This window comes from Lissotriton helveticus, chromosome 11, assembly GCF_964261635.1.
Source record: "Lissotriton helveticus chromosome 11, aLisHel1.1, whole genome shotgun sequence".
In the NCBI taxonomy this organism is placed as follows: domain Eukaryota; kingdom Metazoa; phylum Chordata; class Amphibia; order Caudata; family Salamandridae; genus Lissotriton; species Lissotriton helveticus.
In genome coordinates this window covers 776,157,446-776,174,677 of record NC_136072.1, presented here as the reverse complement: position 1 = coordinate 776,174,677, position 17,232 = coordinate 776,157,446, and positions in this window count along the sequence as shown.

The following is a 17,232-nucleotide window of genomic DNA, read 5'->3' as shown; positions in this document are numbered from 1 at the left end:
AAAACCCACATTAAAGTAATGGCAAAAAACGCACGCTTCCATCTGAACTACTTAAGAAAAATGAAGTAATTTTTATCAGAGAATGACCTAAAACTAGCTGTGCAATCACTGGTTATCTCAAGAATTGAATATGGGTGCACAACACTAGCAGGTCTTCCAAAAATTTCCATAGCTCCTCTAAAAGCATGCCTCAATGCAGCGGCAAGACTTATCACAGGATCGAGGAAATTTGACCACATATCCCCTCACTTGAAAGCTCTAAACTGGCTACCCTACGAAGCTATAATACAGCTAAAAATGGCATGCATCACCCATAAAGCGATTCATCACAACACACCCAGATATCTTGCCCAGAAAATAGAAATATCAGGAGGAAACAGACATGTCGGGAGTGCCAATTTTCTGCTGCCGAGACCACCTATTTTCAGAAAGAAAAAAACCTATGAGAGCAGCCCCTAGAATCTGGAACTCTCTCCCTGCGAACATCAGAAACATTTCGAACACTGCATCACTTAAGAAAGAAACTAAGATCTTTCTCATGAGCAAATTCCTCCCATAGGTAGGCAATTTGCCATTTGTGACTATACAGTGGGGGTCTATTAGATAACAAATTGGGATATTTATAGAAAATGACACACGGCAAGAGGACACTGGCGGAAGGCAAGAGACAATCCATGAGAGGAGATAAATCAATCAACTACTACCTCAGAACAGTATTATTCGCGTCTTGTAATTTTGTAGCAGTCTTTTATCGTCTCTTTTATTATCTAACGACATTGCTGTTTTTATCCTATACCATGTGATGTTAAGCGCTCTGATACCCAAGGGTCTAGTTTGCGCTATAGAAAAGTGTTTATAAATAAATAAATAAATTGCCAACGGCCCCATTGAAAAATAGGAAACTCGCTAGCAGCAAACCGTCAGCCCCTTGGTTTATGGATGAGCTCCGGAAGGAGAAGAGTCTATGTGAAAGGCTGGAGCATGTTTGGTGTAAACACTATGAACCCTCTGCGTATATAAAGTAGCGCTAAAAAAATGTCATTCCCTGAAGAATAAATCCATAAGAACTTTTTTTTCGAATTAGATTAATTCTTCTGACAGATCCATGAAAGACATTTTTAATATTGTTCAGGGCTTTATTAAACCAGAGGCACTAAAAAGCACTATTCCTTTGTCCCAAACTCTTTCTGAGAAACTAGCGACCTTTTTCCAGACCTCGGAAGCACTGGTTGGTCCACTTTATATACCCGGCTCAATTAGCAAGTGGACAGTTTTCCACTCTCTATGTCCAGAAGCTTCTCTAGGGGAACTTAATAAGATAAATCAGGCTCTCCTGCGGACCCTTGTCCTGCCAGATTTTACAAACTACTTGCGCCTTGGCTTCACCCGGTATTAAATGACATCTGGAATTCATCGCTGGCGATAGGGGTCTATTCATCTAGCTGGAAACATGCATATGTCCAGCCCATCCTGAAAAAGGTAGATGGAGATCCTACTGAGCCCAAAAACTTTAGGCCATTATCTCTCCTTCCGGCCCGGCTAAAATCCTAGAAAAGGAAGTACAGAAACAACTACGGGACTTCCTAGAGTCGAACCATCATCTTCACGACTCTCAGGCTGGTTTTAGATCCCGGTACAGTATGGAAACGGCTTTGCTGGAAGTGGCAGAGACTATTCGGGAAACTGTAGATGAAGGTAGCTCTGCAATGCTGGTGCTGCTGGACTTGTCCGCAGCTTTTGACACAGTGATGCTAAGTATCCTCCCAAACAGGCTTAAGCGTTTAGGGGTGTCAGGTACAGTTTGGGCCTGATTCTGCTCCTTTTTATTAGATTGGCCCTCCATCTGTGTACCTCTACCTCTTGCCCTCTCAAGTGTGGGGTACCACAGGGCTCAGCTTTCAGCTCTATGCTTTTTAATGTGTATCTTACCCCTCTTGCGGCAATAATTGAGAAACATGGAGTGGTCGTCTCATATGCGGCGACACTCAACTTGTGTTTTCCTTTAAGGATCATAGCGAGATGGCCTTTGCTAATTTTAAGAAGTATCTCCTAAACGTCTCATCTTGGATGAAAGAGAACTGCTTGAAATTAAATACAGAAAAAACAGAGGTCCTTTTTTTTAATAAATCCACTATTCCACTGTCAGAGCTTTGGTGGGCGGTTGAGCTAAATATGCCTCCGTGCCCAGCTATCTCTGCCATTTGTTTGGCTTTTAAGTTTGATACACAATTGTCTGGCAAAGTGGAAGTTGCCCATGTTTCAGGGCAGCGCTTCTGAAAGCTAAAAGCACTTTGGAGCTTTTGTCACTATCTTCCTATGGACTGCAGGAAGACTGTGGTTCACGCATTGGTCACTTCCCAACTTGACTATGCGACTAGCCTTCATTTAGGACTTCCAGAGTATCTACTCAGAAGGCTGCAGATTATTCAGAATGCAGCAGCCAGGCTGGTGCGGTATGTGCCAATGCATCACCATATAACCCCTTGCTATGAAAAGAAGAGTGGTGTACAAAGCTCTTACTTTGGCACATAGAGCAATGAACAATATTGGTCCGCATTATCTGAGGCAAAGGCTTCTGAAGTACACCAATAAGAGAGCACTCAGATGAAATGACCTGAATCTTCTTGTCACCCCATGTTTTGCACAGGCCAGGACCGAAGGCCACTCTTTTACGGTCAAAACTACCACCTTGTGGAACACCATGCCGAATTATTTAGGAAAGATCAATTCTGAACAAATGTTCAGAAAGGCACGAAAGACTTGGCTCTTTGCTTTCCCCTAACAGTTCTTTCTGGTTCCCCATTGCCCAGGTCAACAGGCTCTACTAGCACCAGGACACCTCAGTTGGAGGTAGCTGCACGCTTTAGAAGCTGTTTATTAGTATTATTATTATTGCCTTGCCAGGAAGAGGTTGAGGTGGCAGACCTGGGGGAAGATATCTCGCCGCAGGAAATATTGTGCACCATTAACCGGGAACAGATTAAAGGAGTTGGCATAATGGCTAGGGTGGTCGACCTCGAATCTGGTGAACTGGGTTCGAGTATCGACAATGACGCTGAACATCCTGTGATTCTGGGCAAATCACTTAATCTCCCCGTACCTAACAAAAATGAATATGTCCTCATGTAATGCAATTGGTGCTATGTAAAGTGCTCTGATACACGATTCAGGTCAGGTTCGCGCTACATAAAACTCTGGAGAAAATAAAATGGCTTTGCTGCCGAATTCTATGTTACCTATTCCACAGGCCTGACACTTCATCTGAATGAGCTATACGGAGTGGCTTAAACCGCTGGTATCCTTGCGGACACTACCAGAGAAGTGCTAATTGTGTCTATCCTGAAGCTGGGCCAATCAGCGCATGACACCTTGGCATACAGACCCTTGTTGATGTTGAATATCGACTATAAGATCCTGAGTAGGATTTTGGCGACACATCTCCCGGCCCATATGCCGCGCTTGGTTCACCCGGACCAGACAGGGTTTATCCTGGGACGGAATACGGCGACCAATGTATTCTGGCTCCTGGCTATCATGGAAGGCGACCACTATATACGAGACAGCGCAACAGTCTTTGCTGTCGATATTGAAAAACCTTTTGACAGCCTCGAATGGCACTACCTCTACAAGGTGATGTTGCACATGGGACCGGGAGATGGTTTGTAGCTTGGACAAGATTGCTGTTTACTGGCCCAACCATCCGGGTGCATGCCAGCCAGACTATATGGCAGTGCTGCCCGGTGGAGCGAGGGAAGTGCCAGGGATGTTCCCTGTCTCCATTACTCTTTGCTATTGCTATGGAACCCCTGGAGGAGTGCACAAGGGCTGGGGGGCATTTAAGAGTCTGAGGATGGGGGACATCATCACAGGGTAGCGCTTCATGCGGATGAACTGCTGCTCTTCCTGTGCAATATGGAGGGGGATTTGAGTGGGGCCAAAACTATGCTAGAGGAGTTTGGTCAATTAGCTGGATTGCGGGTCAACTGGCAAATGTCTAAGCTCTTTCCGATTGCCTGGAGGGAGAACCCCTCTCCGGGCGTCTAATGGCTGAGCAGGGTGAGCCCGGGTGTCTGAGCTACCTGGGGGCCAGGATCTACCACGCCCAGACCAACTTGCTAGAGGGCAACCAGGGCTGCGTAATTGGTTCCCTGAGGATCGCTATCACCTTTTGGAAGACGCTTCCACTCTCAGTGATGGGGAGAATTGCCCAATTGAAGATGGTGCCTCTACCCCGTCCCTCCTATTATTTCTGCACACTTCCTGAGTGGATTCTGGGGACGCAGTTTAGGGATCCTAAAACCCTGACTATGGAGTTTATCTGGAGGTCGGGATGCTAGAGAGTGGCATTAGACACAATGCAACGCGCCTGATTTTGAGCTATATTATATAGCGGCTCAACTTCAGTGCCTGAACGAAATTTTTCCGGCACTGACTGGGCAACCAGCAAGCGACCCATTACCTCAAGGAAACCATTAGGCATAAGGTCAAAAATGTACAAATGTATACAAAATTACAGTTGGTAAAGCTCATGTTATCTCTTCTAGCATGGCTCAACAATGATTCTTACAGGTCAAAGCTTCTATACTCATGGATTGTCAGAGAGGCTAACCAACACCAAACCCCTTGCCTCCTAAGTTAATCTATGAGATTCTTGGTAAAAAAGGCTTTAATTCAGAGTAATAATAATACACTCTTAAATGTCTATTGACTTTAGCATGCTTTTCACAACCAATATATCTGCCCTACTGCCTTTATCATATTTTTTCATAACAATCAGGCATAACTCCTTTTTAAATTGGCATGTCACCATAACCAATTCAAGGCCATTGTACTGTGCATAAGCTTTCTACCTGACAAACATTGGACATACAGTCAAAAAATTCAAATGCATACAAAATTAAAGTTGGGTAAGCAAAATACTATCTTCTCCCAACAGAGCCTAACAATTATTACTGTAGTGCATATCATCTATTCCCACAGTTTGTTTGGGTGGGTTACCTACACCAAAGCACTTGCCTACTACAGTAATCTGTGAAATCTCATATAACAAAATACATGTCTGCAGCCTTTTATTTCAGTGTAATAACAATGTATCCTTAAAAGCCTATTGTTTTCAGTGCATGCTTCGAACAACAAGTAGATCAAGTCTACTGACTTTGTTATCGTGTTTCGTAATATACAGATCAAATCTTTACCATTGGCCTTACACAAAACTGGCCTACTCAACTGGCAACTGTCATGCACACTGCTACAAAATTACAACTTTGTGGAAAGATACAGCTTGCAAAACAAGACACAACACTTCTCAGTAGGGCCTAATAAGATTCATCACACTAAAACTTTCGCAGGGTTTGTCATAGTGGACGATTATTGTCAAAACCCTTGCCTACTACAGTAAACTGTGCGATTCCATGCAACAATAGGTTTATCTGTAGGCTATAATACAGAGTAATAACAATCCACACTTAAATGCAAACAACCATGTTCATTGGTCTGCTAGCATAACCAATTTAGTCCTGCTGCATTAAGTATAAACTTTTCTACAAGCAAAAAATTACAATACATGCAGTCTTTTCAGTGGCATACAATTCCACAAATTCAGCCTATCACATCCTGTACTCAGGGGGGGCAACATGTGGGTGGTGCCTAAGCCCCTCTCAGAAGGACCCTTCTTTTGTTGATCTCATACAGCCAGGTGTCAATTGCACTGTCAAATCTGACTTAAAATATATGTAGGCTAATGTCTGCTCTCTTCCCATCTGTGCTGCTACCAGAGGTAAATACAAGTAAGTATCTGGTTACCTAAAATGCTTTAAGAGCAATAGAATGTCATGTGTGTGTCCTTGAAAGTTGAAGATCAGACAGCTGGATAAACAAGCAAAATGATTACAGCTGTTGTAGAACAAGCCTGATGTTGTAGAAGCACACAATTGATGCCCAATTAAAACATGGACACTTGGCTTCCAATTTGTGGGCAGAGCTAAAGCTCCTTTCCTTGTGATTCTCACATAATTGTCTAGTGATAGCAACGCTGTAAAGCAGACCAGAAACACTGAGTGTTTTCAAATTGTAGTTAAATGGTACCACCAACACCTCCTAATTCTTTCTCCATGGGAAAACTGATATTACAGGAAAACCAGACACACATGGCTCATTTACTATACATGACAAAGCACAATTAATCAAAAAAATGCCTAACAAAGTATCAGTCTTTCAGTGCTCGAATGAGTTTTATATTAGAAAATGGATCTAATGCCATCATTAATACAATAGCAAAATACGGTAACTGAGACATCTTAAAAGGTGAATGCAAATCAGCAACTGTTACACTGATAAATCAAAATTAAATACATACAGTCCTCTCATTCAGTATATCAAAAATAAGCTGCAAAGAACAAACAGTGACTAAATTACAACATAATGTAATTTTGCAACTGCAGTTTAGCAAAAGAGATTCTTGATTCCCCTCACCAAAACCTCAGTGTGACAATGTAAACATTAATGAAATGCCATGGCCTAGACAGATTGCTCATCTAAACAGTGGCAAAACACATAAAAAACACATTAAGGGAGGCTCATCCAAAGCTCTCTCTCACTGCACTCCTTATTGCGCTTTTTGAAGAATTGATGATATGAGGTCTGAACCCAGATTGAAAAAGAGAAGTCATTGTTTTACGATCCTAATCTTGTCCCTGCCCCTATTAGAGTGCATTAAATAAAGTGCTTCAGTATCTATCTGCCAGAGAGAGGAAATTAAGAAGGTACTCCAAATATTCATAAAAATGATCTATTGTACGTTTACAAATACTTTTTTCCAATCAATACTGCGACTTTTTTGCTTCAGTAGAAAGAATCACAAACAACTTTTTTTAGTCAGTGAAACTCTTTTTTTTTAATATAATGATCTGTACATTATATTTTATGATCCAAAAAATTGTGTCTGGAACTTGAGAATGAGCCTACAGTGCTTCAGTATCAAGCTGCCAGTGAGAGGAAATTAAGAAGTTTAATCTTCCTCATACTATAAACAAAATCACAGAAGGTACTCCAAATATTCATAAAAATGATCTATTGTACGTTTACAAATACTTTTTTCCAATCAATTCTGCGACTTTTTTGCTTCAGTAGAAAGAATCACAAACAACTTTTTTTAGTCAGTGAAACTCTTTTTTTTAATATAATGATCTGTACATTATATTTTATGATCCAAAAATTGATCCCAAAAATTGTGTCTGGAACTTGAGGATGAGCCTACAGTATAAAAGTCTAGAATCTGAAAGCATAATCGATTTCCAAGCTCCTCCATTCTGATGACCCGCTCTTCCTGTGCTTGACCCTTCGAGTACAAACCTTATCGTAAGTAAAATTGTACTACTGCCCTCGCCGAAGGCCACAACACAACTTTTAACTTGCTTACTTTCTCTGACGAACTCCTGGTTCGCAGCTTCCTATATATGTATATATATATATATATATGTAATCCGTATGGCTCGCTTTTTTCCCAAGTGGCGCTGCTAAACGTGGCCGCGTTGCTCCTGCGGTTGAGCCCAACCGCTGTAAATCCAAACAAAGATTCCTTCCGCGGAAGGAAGTAACGGAGTCGCAGTTAAACCACACAATTTTGCAAGGAGATTACTTCAAAGGTTATTTATTTGTATCCATAGGGTGCCAAAACAAAACAAAAACCAACGCGTTTCGACAGCCTCCGCTGTCTTGTTCACGGTCAGTTTGTAAAGTGCAAAAACACAGATTTAAGAAACAAACCGCATTTCCTGGAACCCAATGTTACCTCCCCCTTGGGGGTGTGGTTTCAGTCACTGACCCAACCCCGAGGATTCTGGTCTATGTAGTTTATACATTTTTCACACTGGGTGATAAGAAGTTTTTCTGTTATCCCCTTCGTTTCTGCAGTTATTTTAATTCTGTTTGATGGCAGTCAGGCTGATTTCGTCCATTCCATTGTATGTTTTGTTTGTCTTATAGTCATTTCAATCACTGCTCCTATTTGATGTGTCCCAAATAGTAGGTTTCTGGATGTTGTAGTTATTTGGTGTGTCATTTGATTGTTTCTACAAGGAGTCTCGTTTCAGTTTAGGAATTGCGAGAGTGATCTTGGAACGCGCTATGCATTGAGCCCTCCAGTGGGCAGCGCGACTCATGAAGTGTGGACACGGCGTTCAGAACTGCCACTTGGTGGTAGATGTTTGGGGTTTTGGTGGTTCTGAATTTTTAATTTTTAATTTAATCCTGCCCTCTGGTGGGCATCTGTTTTTCGATTTCGGTTGGTTCTATTCTGTTTAAAATAAGTGAAGTGTCTAAAGGTAAACAATAAAATATTTTCTGTTTGCAAAACGGGATGTTTGATCAGGAATCGGACCATTTCAGTTCAGGTTTGTAAGTCTGTTCATGTTTCATAGATGTATGTAGAGTTCCTCCGATTGGTTGAGACCAAAAGGAGTCATTGTCCTGAAATTAAGTATGTGCCTTGACTCCTTCTGCCGCAAAATTCTCTCATTGTGTCCTCCTCTTTCTGATGGGGTCATGGATTCGATGCCCCAAAAGCGTAGTTGTTTCCAGTCCCCCTGGTGGTGGCTTTCCATATGCTTTGCGACTGCATTGTTTCTATCCTTGTGAGTTGTCGCGCGTGCATGTTCACGGATGCGTTTTTTCAACTCGCATATTGTACTCCCGATGTATCGGAGTTTGCAAGGGCATTCGATCATATATATCGTGTAGTTACTGTTGCACGTTATACACTCCTTGATCTGCCACATCTTTTTGTTTGGCATCAGAATCTGGGTTGTCGGCTTAGCAATTTCGCACGCTTTACAATTATAGCATTTGATGAAGCCTTTTGTTTTTAACCACGCTTTTTTAGGGTTTAATGTTTTATAGTGGCTATGCACTAGTTGGTCCTGCAGATTTCTTGCTCTTCTATATGTAATTACGGGATGGTTGCCCATTTTCTTGCCAATTATCGGATCCAACTGAAGGATTTTCCAATTCTTTTTTATGATTTGATTGATTCTTCTCGATTCCTGGCTGAAGTTCAATATTAGTCTGATTGGTTCTGCTTTCTGAGTGTCTGGTTTTTGTTTTTGTTCTAGGCATTCCTTCCTGGTTTTTTGATTCGCTCTATTCCAACAATTTTGGACCACTTTCTGGTTGTATTTTCTTTTTGTGAATCTTTGAATAGTCTTTTTACTTTGTTTCTCCCACTCCTCTTCCTCACTGCAAATTCTTCTCAGGCGCAAAAATTCCCCATAAGGGATGCTTTCAATTAGGGAGTGTTGATGAAAGCTGGTCGCTTCCAAAGTTGCATTTGTTGCAGTGTCTTTTCGGTGGAGAGTGGTCTCGATGTGATTGTTTTTGATGTATACCTCAGTATCCAAGAAGGTGGCTTTAGTCTTGCTTATGTTGTACGTGAATTTCAAACATGGTGTTTCCGTGTTCAAGATCTCAAAATATTCAAGGAATTTCTCTTCACTATCATTCCATACAATAAAAAGGTCGTCAATGAATCGTTTCCATGACACTATATGTTGTGTGTATTCCATGTTTTTTTGATTCCATGCAATTGTTTCCTCCCACCATCCCATGGTAATGCAGGCGTAGCTTGGACTGTGGGAAAAGCCCATTGCGGCCCCATTTTTTTGTCTGAAGATCTGATCCCCAAATAGGAAAATGTTGTTAGTGAGCGATATATCAACCATTTCCAAGAGCATGAGGTTGCGGTCTGTGAAATGAATGTTACGATTCTGGAGGACACATTTGCAAGCATTTAGGCCTAGGACATTATCGATATTTGTGTAGAGGGATATTACATCCATGGTTATCAATAAATGATTAGGTTGACAGGTCAATTCACTCAATACACATAAAAAATCAGTTGTGTCCCTTAAATAGGATTTTAGGTTCTGTACATAGGGATTTAAGAAGTAGTCAATATAGTTGGCAAGGGGTTCTAACAGGGACCCTTTGGCTGACACAATTGGCCTCCCTGGTGGTTTCGTGGGGTTTTTGTGTACTTTAGGCAGAAAGTATATAGTTGCCATTTTGGGGAAATCGACAGTGAGGTATTTCTTCTCATCATAATCTAGTAGACCATTGTTTTCCCAGTTACTCAAATTTTTATCGAATTCTCTTTTGATTTTATCCATAGGGTTTGAATTTAATTTTTCATAGAATTGTGAGTTGTTTAATTGTTCCATGGCTTCTGTGGTGTATAGATTCCTGTCCCACAGGACCACGTTGCCTCCCTTATCTGCCATTTTAATTTCAAAGCTGGAGTCAGTAGTAAGGGATACAATGGCTTCTCTTTCCTGAGTTGTTAGATTATCTTTTCCCTTGGTTTTTGTTATTTTGTAGAGATCATGGATGATTGCCTCCTGGAACATGTCAATCTTGTTCCCTGGTGTTAATTGTGGGTAGAATTTCGACTTGGCTTTCATTTTACTTGAACCTGCTCCTAATTGTGGTATTGCTTCCGTTAGGGTCATGTTATTATCTTCTTCCTCATTCAGGTTTAGTAATGTCAAATATGCCTCCGCCTCCCTGGCTAGGAGAGTAGACTTGATTTCCGCTTGTGTTGTTATAGGTCTAGGTTTATGTGGTTTTTCCATAAAGAACTTTGCCAACTTGATCTTTCTGATGTAAAGATATATATCAATACGTGTTTGGGCCATATCCATTCTTTGTGTGGGGCAAAAATTGATTCCTTTCTTGAGGACTGCAGTTTCTGCTGGAGTTATCGTTCTTTTAGAGAGATTGATGATTTGGAGTTCTTCATTCATGTGCCCTTCTTTTGTTTCATCCCTCGAGTTTCTGTGCCCACTCTTGTGTTTGTAGAGCTTCCTTCTTCTGCTCCGCCTTGTTGGGTTTTTGGGTTTCTGGCCTGCCATGGCCTTCCTCTGCCCCTGCCTCTGCCTCGTGTGAATCTTTGCGCCCCCCGATGTTGTTCCCATTGGCGTTGGATGAGAACGAGGCGCATATCCCCTAAAAAAGCCTTTTGAGTTGGGTCTGTTATAGTTTCTTCATCACTTAATTCCAATGATGTGAAGGACGAAACACTTGACGAGGATACATTTGAGCTGTCAGCTTGTTGTTTAAATGAATCATACTTTCGGGCAAATGTAAAAATTCGACCCTGTGCATAGTCGTTTTCATCTCTTATGAACTTAGTTTGTTTTCTTTCCCTTACTGTGTCCTCATGTTTTTCAATTTGTTTATTGAGATCCTCTTTGAATTTCGTCATTTCAGGATTCAATTTGAGGGCATCTATTTCTTTTTCTAGATTTCTTAGTTGTTCCTTTATTTTGTTTAATGCGATTTCTATATGTTTTACTAGAATTTTTATGAATCCCAAAGATGAATTCAAGGAGTGTTCTCCCCACTCTTGTAATAAATCATTTGTGACCTCTTGTTGGCTGGGCATCGTTAGGTTACGTAAGCCACGTGGCACTCTTTCCACCTCCAAATATTTTTGTAGTGTTATCAATTCCCATGATTTGTTGATCTCTTTTTTGTTTAATTTTTCCCATAGTCTCAATTTTTCCTTTGTATAATTTTTTCCTTTGTCTTTGTCTTTTTCTTTATTTGCAGTTGCGGATGAATAGTTTTTGTCTTTTTGAAACATTGTTGTTATGTGTTCCTTCCTTTTTGCATCCCGTTTATCCATCTAATGTTTGGTTTTGGCTTGTCCCTTCTTTCTTTTGGATAAATATTTTATTTTTCAAGTTGGATCGCTTGAAAATTGCTCCTTGTTCTGTGGTTTAATTTGTTTGCTATTCCGAAGGTTCTGGAGGTGTGCGTTTTATTCTAATCTGGCTATATCCACAGTGTGATATTATTAGTTGCCAGTTCATTTAGATAATTGTCACCATTCCATTTTCCTTCGACAGACACAATGCCACAAAGCCGGCTTTCTCACACGTTGTGGTTACAGAAGTTTGTCATTCAACATTCTTTATTTATCCCACGCAGATACCAGGGGTTATCAGCAGGTGTACTCGGGGACAACACACTCCTACCTCGGTTCTCCGTGATAGGTGTGAGTCCGCTCTCTTCCGTCCGCTTTAGTCCCGGATCCACAATGTGAGCCAGTAGTTCATTATTCTTTAGCCAGCGAGCACCTTGAGAAATTATCAATGTAATCCGTATGGCTCGCTTTTTTCCCAAGTGGCGCTGCTAAACGTGGCCGCGTTGCTCCTGCGGTTGAGCCCAACCGCTGTAAATCCAAACAAAGATTCCTTCCGCGGAAGGAAGTAACGGAGTCGCAGTTAAACCACACAATTTTGCAAGGAGATTACTTCAAAGGTTATTTATTTGTATCCATAGGGTGCCAAAACAAAACAAAAACCAACGCGTTTCGACAGCCTCCGCTGTCTTGTTCACGGTCAGTTTGTAAAGTGCAAAAACACAGATTTAAGAAACAAACCGCATTTCCTGGAACCCAATGTTACCTCCCCCTTGGGGGTGTGGTTTCAGTCACTGACCCAACCCCGAGGATTCTGGTCTATGTAGTTTATACATTTTTCACACTGGGTGATAAGAAGTTTTTCTGTTATCCCCTTCGTTTCTGCAGTTATTTTAATTCTGTTTGATGGCAGTCAGGCTGATTTCGTCCATTCCATTGTATGTTTTGTTTGTCTTATAGTCATTTCAATCACTGCTCCTATTTGATGTGTCCCAAATAGTAGGTTTCTGGATGTTGTAGTTATTTGGTGTGTCATTTGATTGTTTCTACAAGGAGTCTCGTTTCAGTTTAGGAATTGCGAGAGTGATCTTGGAACGCGCTATGCATTGAGCCCTCCAGTGGGCAGCGCGACTCATAAAGTGTGGACACGGCGTTCAGAACTGCCACTTGGTGGTAGATGTTTGGGGTTTTGGTGGTTCTGAATTTTGAATTTTTAATTTAATCCTGCCCTCTGGTGGGCATCTGTTTTTCGATTTCGGTTTGTTCTATTCTGTTTAAAATAAGTGAAGTGTCTAAAGGTAAACAATAAAATATTTTCTGTTTGCAAAACGGGATGTTTGATCAGGAATCGGACCATTTCAGTTCAGGTTTGTAAGTCTGTTCATGTTTCATAGATGTATGTAGAGTTCCTCCGATTGGTTGAGACCAAAAGGAGTCATTGTCCTGAAATTAAGTATGTGCCTTGACTCCTTCTGCCGCAAAATTCTCTCATTGTGTCCTCCTCTTTCTGATGGGGTCATGGATTCGATGCCCCAAAAGCGTAGTTGTTTCCAGTCCCCCTGGTGGTGGCTTTCCATATGCTTTGCGACTGCATTGTTTCTATCCTTGTGAGTTGTCGCGCGTGCATGTTCAAGGATGCGTTTTTTCAACTCGCATATTGTACTCCCGATGTATCGGAGTTTGCAAGGGCATTCGATCATATATATCGTGTAGTTACTGTTGCACGTTATACACTCCTTGATCTGCCACATCTTTTTGTTTGGCATCAGAATCTGGGTTGTCGGCTTAGCAATTTCGCACGCTTTACAATTATAGCATTTGATGAATCCTTTTGTTTTTAACCACGCTTTTTTAGGGTTTAATGTTTTATAGTGGCTATGCACTAGTTGGTCCTGCAGATTTCTCGCTCTTCTATATGTAATTACGGGATGGTTGCCCATTTTCTTGCCAATTATCGGATCCAACTGAAGGATTTTCCAATTCTTTTTTATGATTTGATTGATTCTTCTCTGTCGATTTCCCCAAAATGGCAACTATATACTTTCTGCCTAAAGTACACAAAAACCCCACGAAACCACCAGGGAGGCCAATTGTGTCAGCCAAAGGGTCCCTGTTAGAACCCCTTGCCAACTATATTGACTACTTCTTAAATCCCTATGTGCAGAACCTAAAATCCTATTTAAGGGACACAACTGATTTTTTATGTGTATTGAATGAATTGACCTGGCAACCTAATCATTTATTGATAACCATGGATGTAATATCCCTCTACACAAATATCGATAATGTCCTAGGCCTAAATGCTTGCAAATTTTTCCTCCAGAATCGTAACATTCATTTCACAGACCACAACCTCATGCTCTTGGAAATGGTTGATATATCGCTCACTAACAACATTTTCCTATTTGGGGATCAGATCTTCAGACAAAAAAATGGGGCCGCAATGGGCTTTTCCCACAGTCCAAGCTACGCCTGCATTACCATGGGATGGTGGGAGGAAACAATCGCATGGAATCAAAAAAACATGGAATACACACAACATATAGTGTCATGGAAACGATTCATTGACGACCTTTTTATTGTATGGAATGATAGTGAAGAGAAATTCCTTGAATATTTTGAGATCTTGAACACGGAAACACCATGTTTGAAATTCACGTACAACATAAGCAAGACTAAAGCCACCTTCTTGGATACTGAGGTATACATCAAAAACAATCACATCGAGACCACTCTCCACCGAAAAGACACTGCAACAAATGCAACTTTGGAAGCGACCAGCTTTCATCAACACTCCCTAATTGAAAGCATCCCTTATGGGGAATTTTTGCGCCTGAGAAGAATTTGCAGTGAGGAAGAGGAGTGGGAGAAACAAAGTAAAAAGACTATTCAAAGATTCACAAAAAGAAAATACAACCAGAAAGTGGTCCAAAATTGTTGGAATAGAGCGAATCAAAAAACCAGGAAGGAATGCCTAGAACAAAAACAAAAACCAGACACTCAGAAAGCAGAACCAATCAGACTAATATTGAACTTCAGCCAGGAATCGAGAAGAATCAATCAAATCATAAAAAAGAATTGGAAAATCCTTCAGTTGGATCCGATAATTGGCAAGAAAATGGGCAACCATCCCGTAATTACATATAGAAGAGCAAGAAATCTGCAGGACCAACTAGTGCATAGCCACTATAAAACATTAAACCCTAAAAAAGCGTGGTTAAAAACAAAAGGCTTCATCAAATGCTATAATTGTAAAGCGTGCGAAATTGCTAAGCCGACAACCCAGATTCTGATGCCAAACAAAAAGATGTGGCAGATCAAGGAGTGTATAACGTGCAACAGTAACTACACGATATATATGATCGAATGCCCTTGCAAACTCCGATACATCGGGAGTACAATATGCGAGTTGAAAAAACGCATCCTTGAACATGCACGCGCGACAACTCACAAGGATAGAAACAATGCAGTCGCAAAGCATATGGAAAGCCACCACCAGGGGGACTGGAAACAACTACGCTTTTGGGGCATCGAATCCATGACCCCATCAGAAAGAGGAGGACACAATGAGAGAATTTTGCGGCAGAAGGAGTCAAGGCACATACTTAATTTCAGGACAATGACTCCTTTTGGTCTCAACCAATCGGAGGAACTCTACATACATCTATGAAACATGAACAGACTTACAAACCTGAACTGAAATGGTCCGATTCCTGATCAAACATCCCGTTTTGCAAACAGAAAATATTTTATTGTTTACCTTTAGACACTTCACTTATTTTAAACAGAATAGAACAAACCGAAATCGAAAAACAGATGCCCACCAGAGGGCAGGATTAAATTAAAAATTAAAAATTCAGAACCACCAAAACCCCAAACATCTACCACCAAGTGGCAGTTCTGAACGCCGTGTCCACACTTTATGAGTCGCGCTGCCCACTGGAGGGCTCAATGCATAGCGCGTTCCAAGATGACTCTCGCAATTCCTAAACTGAAACGAGACTCCTTGTAGAAACAATCAAATGACACACCAAATAACTACAACATCCAGAAACCTACTATTTGGGACACATCAAATAGGAGCAGTGATTGAAATGACTATAAGACAAACAAAACATACAATGGAATGGACGAAATCAGCCTGACTGCCATCAAACAGAATTAAAATAACTGCAGAAACGAAGGGGATAACAGAAAAACTTCTTATCACCCAGTGTGAAAAATGTATAAACTACATAGACCAGAATCCTCGGGGTTGGGTCAGTGACTGAAACCACACCCCCAAGGGGGAGGTAACATTGGGTTCCAGGAAATGCGGTTTGTTTCTTAAATCTGTGTTTTTGCACTTTACAAACTGACCGTGAACAAGACAGCGGAGGCTGTCGAAACGCGTTGGTTTTTGTTTTGTTTTGGCACCCTATGGATACAAATAAATAACCTTTGAAGTAATCTCCTTGCAAAATTGTGTGGTTTAACTGCGACTCCGTTACTTCCTTCCGCGGAAGGAATCTTTGTTTGGATATATATATATATATATATATATATATATATATATATATATATATATATATATATATATATATATATATATATATATATATATATATATATATATATTCTCATTCTTTGCCTCAGGCCTCCTTTATCTAGTTTTGTGTCATTTCCTTTAGTTCTGTGAGCACTATTCTGATATATATTTTGTATTACCTTTAGAAAACAGAACCTGTTATTTGCAGCATTTAAATTGAGTATTTTTGCAGTCTTAAAGCATCACTAATGTTATTTTGCTATCATTATACCACTGCATCATCACCTCTTTTATGCCTTTTCCATGATTTGTGTTCCCCTTTGTTATCTATTGTTATGTTTCCGCTCGTTAGGCATACCGGGGTGATGGGTCACCCAGCATTGTGCTTGTTTTGCATCTTGGGTCGACTTTGATTTGGGCCTTTGATCCTCCTTCTGTCCCCTTTTCTTTAGTGGATTCTCTGATGGTGGGCGCCATGTATATGAGCTATGCTGCTTCTGAATTAGAGGCTGCTGGTCAGACTGCTGCTACAAGCTTACAGACCCATCAGTTTCACGTGTATGATAGGCAGGCACGCTGTAGGATTCAGTGAGGTTGACGTACATCCTACTGACATCTGAAGTGTGCCCTGCCAGTCTGGCACTACATGTTATTGTTAGGGATTGTGCTGCTGCATGTAGGTTAGATCTGGGGTACACCAACAGAATGGTGTACCTTACAGGTGTTGGATAAGATTGTTGCTCTACAGGCCATGACATAAGCACTTTGGAAGAGCAGAGATTGGTCTCAGTTTGGAATAGCAAGAGGTGCTCTGGGTGACCATTGAGGTGAACAATTTTGGGACTATCAGGTATAGGTTTTACAAATTAGGCACCGGTGTCAAGGTGTTTCTAGCCCATTGTCCCCAGAGATGATGATGATGGTAAATGCCAACATAGTTATTCTAATGTGAACGAGAAAAGACAGGTTGAAGTAATGTGTTGCAACATGCTTTTATCTTGGAAGCAGG